This window comes from Piliocolobus tephrosceles, chromosome 12 (genome assembly GCF_002776525.5).
Source record: "Piliocolobus tephrosceles isolate RC106 chromosome 12, ASM277652v3, whole genome shotgun sequence".
Taxonomy (NCBI): domain Eukaryota; kingdom Metazoa; phylum Chordata; class Mammalia; order Primates; family Cercopithecidae; genus Piliocolobus; species Piliocolobus tephrosceles.
Window position 1 is genome coordinate 2,917,282 of NC_045445.1, and position 15,704 is coordinate 2,932,985.

Genomic DNA, 15,704 nt, shown 5'->3' on the forward strand with positions numbered 1-15,704 from the left:
AGAAACACAAGCCCCTAAGAACTTTGAAAAAAAAAAAAAAACACTTACTTGGTAAGTCTAAATTCATTAATTCTAATACTTTCCTTCTCTTTCCCTTACTTAATCCACTGGTTTCTACGTCAGTTTATACTAAGCTTCCTTCAAATTTTTGACTGTCTGCCATCTCAAGATCAAGAAAAGAATCTAAGAAAGAAGGATGACTTGGCTGTATTTCCTTTGACACCACTCTCCCCTGGTCATGAGCTGCAATGTTGAAGTAATCATTCTTGTGGCTCTTTTCTAATAGCCATCTTCTGAAGTCATTAATCAGAGATGTCATTTTCTCCTCATTATATTGCTCCTGACTTTGTTTCCAAGGAATCTGAAAGAAGCCAAAAGGGAAATAAAGATAGCCGTGTATGGACTACCTTTCAGCATGAAACCCTGTGATTGTTTTTTCTTCAATTAAGAAGGATTAAATGTTCCTTCTTCAAAACTAAGTCCCTTGCCCTCTAAGCCAGAATGTATGGTATTCATAATATATGTTGGATGATACCTTAGAAATTACCACTCCCTAAATTTTTTTCTGTTAGGATTTGGACTTGGGAAACTGAATAATGCCAGAATGGAATGTTTAAAAGAATATTCCAAGACCATAATTAGATTTTTAAACAAGGATACATAAATGTTTTTCCACATGTGCTGTGAAATCAGACCCAACATCAGAGTCCTCCACTGTAGCTCTACTCCTAGTTCCTTGTAGGAAATGCCCAATTGTGGCTTTTTCCGTGGGGCAAGAATAGGGTTCCAAGGACATGAGAGTTGCTTCATCTACAGCCCCTGAGACAGGAAAGACTCACTTAAGTCTGATTGGGAGATAGGCATCCATTGTGGCTTATAAACATTTTTTTTTGATAACAACTAGGAAGAAGGCTTTGGAGACAGAAAATTGTCAATCTAGGAAATGGGAGAGTTCAAAGAAATAGGAAAAGTGTTATGAGCTTTTCCATCCAGGATAGTAGAGAAATTCTGAGGCATGGGATTATGGGCACTATCACAAAGGAAGTCAGAGAAAAGTGAGGAGATGAAAACCAGACACAAAGTGTTGTACAGGAGACCTTTGAAAGATTTCAGAACATCTCCCAGAAGTCCTCAGTACAAAAAACCCATTACTTCTTTAGGGCAGGAGAAATGAAATTGGGAGCCAGGAAGACTCTCATGTCATTGTCCAAATGAAGGAGAGGACCACAAAAGGGCAAGAGGAGGGGAGTGCAAGCTGACAATGGCCATAGAGCCAATGGGAAGGAAGTGAGAGGAGTTCTGGGAAGAAGGCCAGGCACAAGGACACACCTTGAGAGTTTCACAGAACCCAGAGGTCCCTATTAGCCCTTTGTCGATCTCTGTCTATAGACTTATCTGAGACCCCGTGAGTCCTTGCAATCACACCTGCTATTTCTACCATGACCAGTCTGGGACTCAGCTTCAAACAGGGCCTCTGCCCACTTTGGATTGGCACGGATTTTCCCAAAACGCCTATCTGTGCACCACTCTTTCCCTTAATCAGCTTCTGTCTGGCCAGACATCTACACGTAGAAATCTAGATCTTCAGCCCAGACCCAGAGAAGCCTGTATTCCATTTCAGCCCCTATCCTGCATCCCTCCTGCTAACTTTGTTCTTTGTGGTTTCTTGCCTGCCTCAGCCACTCATCTAGCTTCTGGTCTTAGGTGATCCACTCTGAGGAACCTTGCAGGCGAGTCCTCTTCTACACTACATGACCAACTATTTCAGGAATGACTCTGGATGCCCAGAAGTTTGGTATATGCTAGCATTCCTTCTTTCATTGCTCTCTGTTTCTAGCCTCCCCTGCTACCTCTCCTGGTCAAGTCTAAGCAGAGACTGCCTGATCCCAGAATCTCAATGTGTCACTCCTGGCCTGTGGTTTGGCCTTGGTTGTTAGCTCTGTGACTCATGGGAATGACCACTGGCTGAATCCCTTCACTGATTACTTGCAGCAATTGGACCAGGCCTCCAGTTCCTGGAGACCTTCCCTTGTATAGGTCCCAGCCCAAACGTCAGTGTGCAGACCCCTATCTTCGCCTTGGATGTTCTTCCCATTTTCCAGTCAGCCCATATGGCAGTGACAATGGAGGGCCCTAGAGAAGACTTCACTTCCTCTTTCATGTGAGGGTTACAGAAAACAAATTATCCAAGTTCTTGGATAGGACCAAGGTCTGATGGCATATCATGAGTGAAGCTAAGGAGGCTTGAGAATTCTGTCTATCTCAAGCATCACCAGGGAGTTCTCTGACTGAACTTGGATTGCCCCAGGAGCACTCAGATAGCCAGAGGTTATTGCCAGCAAAAGAGATCAAAAAGGGCCTTTCCAAAAATGGCAGTAGTGTGTTTGGATATTGGAGCTAAGGACAGCTAACAACCTCCTGATGCTGTGACTTTGGTGACCCAGGTATTCACATGAATAATTAGAATTATCATACCATCTCCCAAATCCCAGGCTTACCTAAAAATCAACATCCCAGATTATCATTATCTAATAGTGACTACCATATTGCACAGTGCAGATATAGAACATTAAGCCTTTCCCCAAAGGGAGTTTCTGAAATAAAGATAAAGAATGTACAAAAGGCTAGTGAACACTCACTAGCCAAAGGGGCCAGACCAGAAGGGATGGGCTGTTGCCACATGAGGAGAGGAAGAGGGATCCTTTTGGTTTGTTATTCCCTGGCTAGCTCCCTGTCCGGTGAGCATCTTTGGACTAGTGGACCCACCTTGCCTTGCTACATCCCTGCCTCTTATTAGCCACTTCAGTTTTCACCAAATGAAAAAAACTGTAAAATTTTATCGTGTGTCATTTAGGAAGATTTAAACAAATGAAGAGAGTTTATTCCGATATGGGAAACCTAATTATCAAATAAATGCCAATGTTCTCCAAATTAATCTACATCTAACATACATTTCCAACTGGAATTTGGGGGGCTTAGGTAGGTTTATTCTAAAGTTAGTCTGGACTAATTCAATTCAAACAAACTGAAAGTAGCAAAACTTTTAAATTCTAGATTATCATATATTAATTTCATGCATTTAATTCAAAATAGTTTGTGGAAAGGCATAGAATATAGATCATGCCTCATTCTTTGTTTTAATGGCATCTGGCCCATAATAAGAAAGCCACAGAAGTAAAAACAAGTTGGCTTATATTTTCACATTAAAGACAGAGTTCAAAAACTAAAAAAAAAAAAAAAAAAAAAAAAAGTTAATCTGGAATGTAAATAATTAATAATAGCTAGAATTTTTTTTTTTTTTTTTTTTTTTTTGAGACTGAGTCTCGCTCTGTCGCCCAGGCTGGAGTGCAGTGGCGGGATCTCAGCTCACTGCAAGCTCTGCCTCCCGGGTTCATGCCATTCTCCTGCCTCAGCCTCCCGAGTAGCTGGGACTACAGGCGCCCGCCACCTCGCCCGGCTAGTTTTTTGTAGTTTTAGTAGAGATGGGGTTTCACCGTGTTCGCCAGGATGGTCTTGATCTCCTGACCTCGTGATCCACCCGTCTCGGCCTCCCAAAGTGCTGGGATTACAGGCTTGAGCCACCGCGCCCGGCCAGCTAGAAATATTTTTAAAAAATAAATGAGGGGATATTTTCCACAGAAGATATTAAAATGTATTCTAAAGTCACAGTAATTACCACAGGATGTGACAGAAGAGACAGATTAGTGTACAGAATATGTCTACAAGCAGACTCAAATATATGAATATTTGGTATATGATAAAGAAGACAGCTCAAATCAGCATAGAAGTATGTTGAGATAAATGGAGAGACATTTGGGGGAGAAATTAGCTTAGATCTTGTTATGTAGACAAAAAAACAAAAAACAAAATAAAGCCATAGCCTCATACTAATCTCTTTCACAGTCTCATCTGGAGAAAGCAGAAATCTGAATCTGAGCAACACTGTACTCTTTTGCATCTTGATTTTTTCACTTGGCATGATGCTTTTGAGATTCATCCATTGTGTTATGTGCTTTGGCAATTCTGTTTTATTGCTGAGCAGTGCTTCATTGGATGAATGTGCCATAGTTTGTTCATACATTTTGTATATCCAGTTTGTGTATCCACCTTTACGCAGTTTGCTTATCATTCTCCCATTGATGGACTCTTGACTTGTTTCCAGTTTTAGGCTATTATTAATATAGTTGCTATGAACATTCTTGTATGATTCTTTTTATAAACATATACTTTCATTGCTCTTGAATAAATTCATGGAGGTCGAATGATTGGGCCTAGGGTGCATGGAGGTTGAGTTTTACGAAACACTGCTAGACTCTTCCCAAAGTGATTGTATAATTTTACATTCTTATCAACAATGTGTGACAATTTGGCTTTCTCCACATCCTCATCGGCATCTGGTATTGTCAGTCTTTTCATTTTTAACCACCTTGGTGACTGTGTAGTGGTATCTCATTGTGATCTTAATTTGCATTTCCAAGATAACAAATAATGTGAGCAATCTTTCTTGTGCTTATTGACCATTTGTATATCTTCTTTTGTGAAGTGTTCGTTCAATAATTTTTGCCCACCTTTAATTGTCTTTTAATTATTGGATTGTAGAAGATCTTTACATATCCTGAATACCAGTTCCTTGTCAAATATATGTTTTTTAAATAATATTTCACAACATGTAACTTACCTATTCATTTTCTTAGCAGACTTTTTTGATGAGCAGAAGTTTTTAATTTTTATGAAGTTTAATTTATCAATTGTCCTTGTTAATTCTGTTTTCTGTATCCTGAGAAACATTTGACTAGCCTAAGGGATGAAGCAATGCTTTTCTAAAAGGTTTGTGGTCTTTTACTTTATGTCTAGGTCCCTGGATCTAGCCCCAATTAAATTTTATGTATGGTGGGTGTGAAGTTAGGTTTGAGGTTCATTTATTCATATGGATAGCTGGTTCTTCCAATGCCTTTTATTGTAAAGACTTTCCCTTTCTCATTAGATTGCTTTGGCACCTTTGTCAAGCGTAATATGACTGTATAAACATGAATCTATTGCTGGTCTCTGTATTTGTCACACGATATATTGGTCAGGACTTATGCCGGTAATACGCTATCTTTATTAACATAGCTTTAGAGCAAGTCTTGAAGTCAGGTTAAGTTTCATCCTGTAATTTTGATCATATTTTTCAAAATTACCTCTAGGTTTCTAGGTCCTTTGCATTTCTATATAGCTCTTAGAGCAAGCTTGTTAATTTCTACCAAAACAAATTGTCATGATGATGACATGTTTATGTTAAATCGATAAATCTATACATAAAATCTATAAATTTGTAAATCTATTTGTGAGTTGACACTCCACAAATAGTGTCTTCCAATTCATGCATATGGTATATTTTTCCATTTCTGTAATGAGTTTTTAATTAAAGAAGTGTCTTTGTCAGAGCTGTGCTTTAGGAAGATAAATTTTATAGCAATACAAAGTATAGGTTGGACTGGAAGCATGGATACCATTTGGAATGCTATTGGGGTTATCCATGGACAGGAAATATATGCTTGAAGCAGTGTAGTATTAGAGGGGAAATTAGGAAATGCATTCCCAAAACAGAATCATCAGAACTTGGTGATTGGACATGAAGAGTGAGAGAGATGACAGAGACTTAGATTATTCTGATATTTTTGTCCTGGATAACGTAGAGGAGGACGTTTCTGTAAAACATTAACTGGTCTTCATGTAGAAGTATTTTAGTGCATATTATTTAACAGAGCTTGTGCTTGGCTCTGGGGACATAACAAGAGCAAAAGTATACATGGCCCCCGCCTTGCTGGAACACCTTGTGGATGATAAAGATGTGCATTAAATAATCACACAAATAGAAATAAAATTGTGACTAATGAAAGTGCTTTAATGCTAGCACATCTAACACCTAGATCTTCGTTTCTAATACCATTCTTCAATAAAGGGAACCAGAGCTCCTTAGAGAAAAGACTTATTCTGGGACTAGAAAATATACAGGATAATGCTGAAGTATCTTATAGCACCAGAAAGTTAAAAAAAAAAAGTGCTAAAAACAAAACAGATCTTTACCATGATGGGAATGTATCAAAGTGACACAGCAGCCAACAAAATGACTTCTCAATGCCCAAAGCTAGGGTAATATAAGCAACAAAATAAATAAAATAACATTAGAATATAACCTAAAGTATAAAATAAATATCCATGAGTATGTAGCAATATACATTAATTAATGGGAAAGAAAAGATAGCCTCTCAGGCATACAAATTTTAATAAATTATGTAACTTCTCCACCTTAAAGGAAGAGGAACATAATATCCACTCCTTAAATGTGGGCTGCACATAGTGGCTTTCTTCCAAAGAGTACCGTATGGCAAGTGGGGAAGAGTAATTTTAAGGTGGAGACACCTGACAGACATTACTTTAGCCAGGTGATCACAATCAGAATAAATGTCATACATTAAGTACATAGTATGTTGCCTTGATATGATGTGATAAAAATGTCACTTTACTTCTGTGATTCCCCTCTCAAAATATATAACCCCAGTCTAATCATGAGAAAAATATCAGGCAAACCACAAGAGAGACAGTCTACAAAACAACTGATCAGTCCTCCTCAAAACTGTCAAAGTCATCAAAAACAAGGAGTCTGAGAAATTGTCACAGACAAGAGAAGCCTAAGACACGACAACTAAATGTAGTGTGGTATACTGAAACACACAAAAACATTATGTAAAAAGTAAAGAAATATGAATGAACTATGAACTTTAGTTAATAACAACATATCAATATTGGTTCATTATTGCAACAAATGTTCTGCACTGAAGTAACATGTGAATAATAAAGAAAATTGAGGTGGAGAGGTACATGGGAACTCTGTACTATCTGCTCAACTTGTCTGTAAATCAAAAACAGTAAAATAAAGTCTATTACTTTTTAAAAACACCCTCTAAAGGAGAAGTACGCCTTCTAAGGGGTGTTTGAAGTCAGAGAAGGGCTTCCTGAGGAAGTTAACACTTTATCTGTAATCAGAAGGATGAGGAGGGATTACGTAGATGAAGATCTGGGAGGGTAGTAGATGAGTGTAAAGGCCCTTAGGTAAAAAGAAGCACGATGTGTTCAAGGAACAGAAATAATAGCGTTGTGATTTAAGCAACATGATCAAGGGTGAATATGGTACAAAACATGACAGAATAAATAGACAGGAACCAGCATGTGCAAGGCTTTTAGGCCATATGAAGTATTTTTGTCTTTATTTTAAGAGCAAGGGTTGTAAGTGGCAGGGAGTGGAAGGTGGTAAAAGGAAGAGGGAGAGGGAAGGGATGCTACCTCAATTTTAGTTTGGCCAACTGAGTGCCTGAAGCAGGATTCACTCAGATGCGAAGACTGGAAGAGGCCAGGAAATCAGTTTTGCACATATGGGATATAAGATGCCTGTGAGATATCCAAGTGAAGGTGTCTAGTAGACTGATGTACAGGTCTGGGGTCAGAAAAGACTTGTGAATTGGAGAGAAGTTGTTGAGTTTCTGGCATATAGGTAATAGATGAAGCCTCAGGCATGAATGAGACCACCTAGGGTCTTGCATTCAAGTGCCTAAAGATAAAGGTGGGAAGTCACCAACCTATAAATAACCATGCACTATCCCAGCCAGACTGTGTGGAAGGACAACAGAAGACGATAGAAGAAAGAAGTCTGAGCAACAGCAACATTTAAAAGGAGGAAGAATCCATGAAGGAGACAGCAAAGACATTCTAAAGGAATAGTGTGATGTCACTGACACCAAGAGAAACAGCAGCTTCCAGCAGCTAGGAACACAGAATCCATGGCTTTCTGGCCCAGTTCCATTGCCATCAAGTTGGTCACTAGTAGGCTAGGCCATCATGACTGACTGGAGCTAGGGCAAGAGCAGAGTCAGCAACTACATAAACGTACCTTGTGAATATCTTCTGGGAAGTGCTATGAGTCCAGAGTTGAGGTTGCCTCCAGGCACTGGAACTGCCAAGAGGCCACCTGAATTATCGTGGCCCATCCAGCCTGCACAGAAGCAGGGTCTGCCTGTCCTCTTGGAGTTGGGCATGGTGCCCTTGACCTCAACTGCATACGTGTGAACACCCAAGTGTTTTACAAAAGTGTAAAGACCTCTGCTAGCAATAGCTTTGCCTATCCTCATTGAGCATTAGAGTGCCAAACAGGGTGGCAGCCTGCACAAGCACCCACTCTGTACCCAGGTCTGTACTGGGCTTCCGTGAGACTACAGAGATGAAATCATAGCAGTTTTGTTTTTGAAGAGTATAAGCAAGAACTTGAATACAAACTGAGCAGACTCCTAAAGACCCAAGAAGAGAATGAGTAGAAAGTTGCACAGTTTGCTAAGTTTTCAGATTATCACCCCTAATTCTTACAAAAAGTCCTACATGATAGATCTTATTCTTATTACTCTCAAATTTTAAAGGAGGCAACTGAGGTTCAGAGAAGCAAATCAGTTAACGGAGGGCAAGTTTTGTAAGTGGAAAAGATAGGATTCATATCCAGATCTTTTTGACTCTAAAGTCTGCCTCTTTTAGTCCTTAACTCTGCAGGGCTCTCAGTAAACATCAATCCTGTTACTGACCCCATCATCTGAAGCAGATAGGAACACCTTCCACAGGTTAAGTGTGTCTGGCTAGGGTTTCTGGAAAGAGGAGGCATTAGCAGAGTGGAAAGATAGCCTGAATCCCTATTAGTGAGGGCAGGTGTTTACCAGAGTTCAATGTAGCTCCTCTATTCCTGTATCTTGTCCAGGCTAATCCAGTCCTGGATGATGTAGCGTTTCATCGAGTATGCCCTTTGCCTCCAATAATAAGATTCCCTTCTTCTTCAAGCAAAATGATGGCTTGGCCTTCGGTGTGTTCAGTCGCTCAGCATTGAAAAGACATCTCAGCTGGGCCAACTTTCAAATCATTTACAGTAAAATAGTCCTGTTGCTAAGACCTGCATTCTGGCCTGACTCAGGTGTTGCCATGTACAAGTGTCCCTGAGCCTTGGTTTTCCCATTTATAAAAGACAGATGTGTTGATTCTTTCTATGCTCCATTGACTGAGGACAGATTAGTCATTCAGTCAACCAACAAAGATTACTGAGGACCTCCAATGTGTCAGGCATACTGAGGTACAAAGTATGCAATGTTGAGCAACACAGAAATGATCTTGAGCCTTGCGGAGTTTAATGTCTGTTGGGAGAGATGGCCGTATGTGCAGGTACATTAGCACACATTGTGATCACAACATGAGGGCCAAGAGACCAGAGTGGCTAACTCTGCCTGGGGGTTGGACAGGTTGCCTTTCTCACCATTACCTTTCCCTGGTTGACTTCTGCACATCATTCATTCATTATTCATTTACTCCCCCAAGCATTCTGTAAGTGCCTGCTAAGTGTCGGACACTGGAAATACAGTGAAGCTCAAAGAAACAATGACCTGGCCCTGGGGAGCTTACGTTCAAGTGGAAAAGATGAACAATAAGCAAGTAAACAAACACACAGGGCTCATAGCCCTGTAGCTTCTTCAGTTTGACTGGTTTCAAGAAGGCATCTCTGAGGAAATGACATTTTAATTGAGACCGGTTAACAAACAAAGAGCCAGTCACATAATAATCTGGGAGGCAGAGTTTTCTCACAAGCAGGAAAGCAAGTGCCAAGGCCTTAAAGTGGGACTGAGCTTGGTCTGTTTAAGGAAAAGAAGAAAAGAAAGCACATGAGGTTGGCATATGGAGAATGAGGGGAGGACAGCACCAGATGAGGTTAGCATGGTAAGTGGGGCTGGGTTACTTGGGGCCTTGGAGATCAGGATAAGAAAGGTGAATTTTATTCTCCCTGCAATGGGCAGCCACGGGAGGTTTGAGCAGGGAAGTCAAGTGATTTGCATTTTAAAATCGCTCTAGCACCCATCAATTCATCATTTATATCAGGTATAACTCCCCAATGCAATCCCTCCCCCCTCCCCCCCCCCTATGATAGGCCCCAGTGTGTGATGTTCCCCTTCCCGAGTCCAAGTGAGCTCATTGTTCAGTTCCCACCTATGAGTGAGAACATGCGGTGTTTGGTTTTCTCTTCTTGTGACAGTTTGCTAAGAATGATGGTTTCCAGCTGCATCCATGTCCCTACAAAGGATGCAAACTCATCCTTTTTTATGGCTGCATAGTATTCCATGGTGTATATGTGCCACATTTTCTTAATCCAGTCTGTCACTGATGGACATTTGGGTTGATTCCAAGTCTTTGCTATGGGTGCTGACGAGTTGATGGGTGCAGCACACCAACATGGCACATGTATACATATGTAACAAACCTGCACGTTATGCACATGTACCCTAGAACTTAAAGTATAATAAATAAATAAATAAATAAAAAATAAAATAAAATAAAATAAAATCGCTCTAGCTCCCGAGCCAAAAGTGGGTTGAGGGCACAGCAAGAGTGGAGGCAGGGAGACCAATTACAGAGTGGGAGTCGACTGTGGCTTTGCCAGTGATGCTCTCCTATTGCTCAGCTCAGTACTGTGAGCCCTGTGAGAGGCCTCCTCTCTGATTCCCGCCTTCTGCCAGGCCTGCTGCTAGAGCTCTGTGCATGTAGAAAGTGAGCTGCTTGCTGTGACAGTTTCTCCCCTCCTCTGGTAGCAAGAAAATAACTGAGATTGGAAGCTAAGAGCCAGAAGTCCCTCCTCCCACAGTCACTCTGGTCTTGACTTCTGCCCCCCACCCCTTGGTGTTTGCCAGAATCTCTGCCTATTTCTGCCATATCAATTCCATTTCAGTGTTGTTGGACTACAGATGCATCAATCAGGCAACTTCTTTCCTAAATCCCTTCCAGGCAGGAAGGCCTCGGTCCCTCCTCATCTTGCCTCCTGACTGCAGTCTAGAAGAGCATGGCCTGGCAGATTGGCCACCAGTGCCCACATGGGCAGGACCTGTGATTGATTGCCACCCCCAGTCTATGCAGGGCCTCTGTCTGACTCTCCCCACTGGGAAGGCAGGAAAGAGGCCCAGGCAGAGGCTGGGCTATGACCAAGGCTGTGTTCAGAGGTGGAAGCCACGCCAGGACCTGAGTCCAGGTTTCCAGACTCCTAGTCCCATGCCTTTTTCTACCCCACTATGCCGCCAGCCCATTCCAAGAGAGAAATCAAGAGTCTGAGAATGGCTTTGGAGCAGGAAACCACAACTCTCTTGCCAAGTCCACTTTCCCATCAGAACAAACCCCTTTAATTCTCCTGCCACCTCAGCAGTGTTCCTCCCTCCTGCCTGCCTATCCAGATTTCACTCAGAGACCATTGGAAATCTGGTCAGTGCTGGATCGGGGAGAGGCAGCGGGGGCAGAGCTAATTCCACACTGGAGATGAACAACTCATGACTAACACATTTGGGTCTCTGAACTGACAATGAAAGCCCAGATGGCATCGCTCACCATCTTCACAGTGATCTGCAGATGGATGAGGACTTCATTCAAGACCAAAAGTTAAGCAGAGACAAAAGGGAGCCAAACACCTACTTCCCTCTGCTACATATCTCTGTTATCCTTGTTATGAGGAAACTGCCTTCTCACTCCTGGGCCTCAATTCTCCCCTCTGTAAAATGAAAAGCTGGCCTAAATGATCTCTGACTGAGAACCTTCTAGTAATGCTGCTCTGCAAACTCTGTGAGGCGTGAGACTGCTGTAATGAGTAAGTGGTCAACGTGGGAAGACAAGAGTCCTAGATTTCCCAGGGAAAGCAAAGCAGTCTCTGAGAACTTACTCTGTTCCAAGCCTTGATCTGAACCCCATCTTGAGGGGAGGACAGGGTTGGGGGAGAGAGAAGAATTCAGGCAGCTGCCATTGAAGATAAATTTTAAGAAAAAAGCCAAGATGTTGAAAGAGTTCATTTAATAAATTTTGCTTGGTGATATATATCTCCCTGTCTCTCCTTGAAACCTTCAGTAAAATGCCACATTAACTGTCAATGCATTTGCTGTTGGATTTGTTCTTTTTGAAGATTAAGCATTATGCTGAGACTGCCCTCTACAAGGGCATGGTGCCAGAGCAGGGAGGGCCCAAAGAGGCCCCGGCACCTTTGAGTATATCCAGAAGAGTTTTACTAGCCTGGCCTGTCTACAGGAGGAAGGCCTGATGGTGCCCCAGCTACTCCCCTGCCCCTATCTCCTTTTCCCTCATCCTGGGGCCACTAGGCCACAGAGCACCTCTGCTCAGAAAGGGTGAGACTCCTCAAAGAAGAAACAAGGCCTTAAGGTTTATTTCACAGTTCAGTAACTTGAAATGCAGGGCCCTGGGTCTCAGAGATCTAGGGAGTTGCATATAGGGTCTAAGCTTGACTTGCAAGCATATTGGCATCACTGTCACCTGGGATGGACTGAATAGTGTCCCCCCTGCCACCACCGCCCAAATTCCTATGTTGAAGTCTTACCCACCAACGTGATGGTATTTGGAGGTGGGGCCTTTGGGAGGTAATTAGGGTTAGATGAGGTCCCGAGAGTGTGGGCCCTCATGACGGGATTAGTGTCCTTACAAGACAGGGAGCTTGTATTTCTCTCTCTCTCTCTTCCCGCCCCCCTTCCCCCCTCCCCGACCCCCGAAGCATGTGAGCACACAGCAAGAAGGCAGCTGTTCTTTAAGCCCCTAAGTTTATTGTATTTTGTTATGGTAGCTCAGCAGCTCAAGCTGACAAGTAAACCATTCCTGGACCCCTGAGAGGAAGCCAAAGCCTTTCCCTTCACATATATACATGTTAATCAGCAGCCCTGTGAGCGAGGCATGAAAGGCATTATCAACCCCACTCCATATGGGAAGAAATTGAAGCCCAAAAAGCAACCTCACTTGACCAAGGTCCCAAAGTGAATAAGCCCAGCGTTGGATCTCAAACCCAGTACTTCTGAGTCTAAGTCCAATATTCGAGTCCTGGTTTCTCAAAGTGTGGCCCAGGGACCACATCCTTTGGAATACTCTGCAGAGTTTCTTGAGCAAGAGGAATTGGTGGCTTGTCAGGCTTCCTAATTAACATCATCTGAGGGTAAGCTCAGGAATCTGCATTTTAGCCAGCTGCCCTGTGAGTCTTAGGCTTCCTAACAGTAGAGAAGCTGCCTTAGTTTACTCTGGTTACCATAATGAAGACGGGTCTTAAACAACAGAAGTGTATTTTCTCATAGTTTTGGAGGCTAGAAGTCTGAGATCAAGGTGTGGGCAGGGTTGGTTTCTCCTGAAGCGTCTCTCCTTGGCTTATAAGATGGAGTCTTCTCCCTGTGTCCTCAGATGGTCATCTGTGTGTGTGTGTCTATGTCCTAATCTCTTCTTATAAGGACACCAGTCCTTTTGGATTAGGGCCTACCCATATGACCCTCTTTAAATTTAATTACCTCTGTAAAGACCTACCTCCAAATACAGTCAACATTCTGAGGTACTGAAAGTTAGGACTTCAACTTATGAATTTTGCAAGGACAAAATTCATAATAGAAGCCTCGATTGAAAATGTGATCCCCAAGTCCCACCCCTAGTGAAGAGCAAGTCATTTCTCTTTTTCTCCCTCTTCCTCCCACATCTCAGTACTCTAAAAAGAGCAACATGTTTCAGAGTGCTGGCTTCAGGTGAGCCAAGCCGGGAGGCCCTGGTCCCTGTTTCTATAGTCCTAAGCGTCACTGATGCCTTTGGGGACCCTCGGGAAGCTGGGGCTTTCCCTCCCATCCATGATGGTGGGTGTGCCACATGGCACAGTGGCTTGTGAAGAAAAGCCCTGCCCTTAGGTGTGCAAGTCAGCTCCATCTGCACGTCTTTAAGAGCCTAATTAATCCAAAACCAAGTGGAAGGTACACTTCCAGAGGCAGAAAACACACACCCACCACTCTGGCTCAGTGGGATCCCAGTAATCCCAGAAACCTATGAAGACGAAGTGTGAAGTCACCACTGTACATGTAGGTCAGGAGATCAGTAATTCTTGGATAGGCAACCTCTCCCATGGGACACAGTTTTTTTGTTTGTTTTGTTTTGTTTTGTTTTGTTTTGTTTTGTGCTGCTGCTGGAGCTAGGGCCCATGTGAGAGCTATGTGCTTCTTAATCCAAAGGAGAAGAGCTGGCTTACTTCCTCCATCCACAAGGGATGTACAGGGCCTTCTAAGGAAGCACTGGGCTCTCCAAAATGCCCGCGCACCACACTGGTTTTGCAAGGCATTGTCTTTCTTTTTTCATTCTTCTCCTCCTCCTCCTCCTCTTCCTTCTCACCTTTCTTTGCATGTGTATTGACTTTCTCCATTTTACCAGAAATATATGCTCATTAGGAACATTTGAATTATTCCAAATAAGAAAAAGAAGTAGAAAATGTCATCTAATTTTCAACAACCCAAAGATAGCCATGGTTAATATTTTCAAATATTTTATTCCAATATTTCCTCTAATCTTTCTGAAAAGTGAGGGTTTCTGTGTGTTTGCTTTATTTCTACTGCCTAGTGACAACTGACAGCCAGGTGAGGAGGAGGGAGCAGAATGAGACAATGTAAATGTCAGGAGAGCGGCATTTAGGTCCCAGCTGCACTACTGACGTGCTCTGCAAGGTTGAGCATGCACTGACCCTCCCTGGGCTTCAGCTTTCCCATCTATGTAATGGGGTATTGGATTAGATAAGGTCAGAGGCTTCTTCCAGCTTGATGATTTTTTGAATTCATCAAGGAGTAGAGAAAGCTTCAAGGAGAAATTGTTACTTGAGCTGAGATTTTAAAAGCTTTGTTAATAGGTTTGGAAGAGGGTATTCTAAGTTAACTCTGTTAACAGATTTGGAAGATAGCATTCTAAGCGGAAGAGAAGGCAGATGCAAAAACAAAAAGGCTGGAAGATACAAGCTGTCCTTAGGGGAGAGCCTCTGTAGGCTTGAGGGTGAGAAATGTCCATGGGAGATGCAGCTAGGACCAGACACCAGATACCTGGAATCCTTTACATTGAAGGCCCTTTGGATCTAAGATGGGTTCTAAGCAGAGAGTGTTTGTGAGCCTGTCATGTAGAGAGTGGCAGTTGAAAGATGAGCAGGGGACAGTGCCCGCTCTTGCTCATCCAGGTGTGAGATCTCAGACTCGCTATCTGGCCTTGCTGGTCAAGCTGAGATGGCAGTCTGTAGGATCAAGGAAGGCTCCAGCCAGGAGCCTACGTTCACCATCTCAATTGCAAGCATGGCACAAATCTGAGAGTAAAGGATTCAAAGAACCTTGAATGAGAGAGAAGGAGCAGAAGCCCCAGTAAGAAAGCAATTTGGATAAAAAGAAATACCGTAAAAAGAGTAAGATGATGACCTAAACACAGAGTTCAGATCTTCCTGCCATCTCCACCAGCCTTGTTCATGAAAGTCCCAAACTAATCTGAACATGATGGCAAATAGAGGTGAAGATGTTTAGAGAAATCGTCAGACTTCTTAGGAGGGAAGATGGTTGGGGAGAAGGATGTGGGCATTCATTCACCTATATATTCACTAAGTGTATCCATGGGCCCACTAAGAGGCAAGCCCTGTGTGAGGGTGTCAGCCAAGCTCTTGACCCTCTCAGCCAAAATTTCAATTTGCAAGATGCACATATCAGAAACAGTGGAGCATTGCCCGGTAATTTGTCCCAAGTTAAATAAACTTGTAGGGAATCATGGTGCTTGGGTTGCTGCCTCATGGTCCAAATAGCTTGGCTTCTCAAATATGTTATTAACTGCATTGAAGAAAA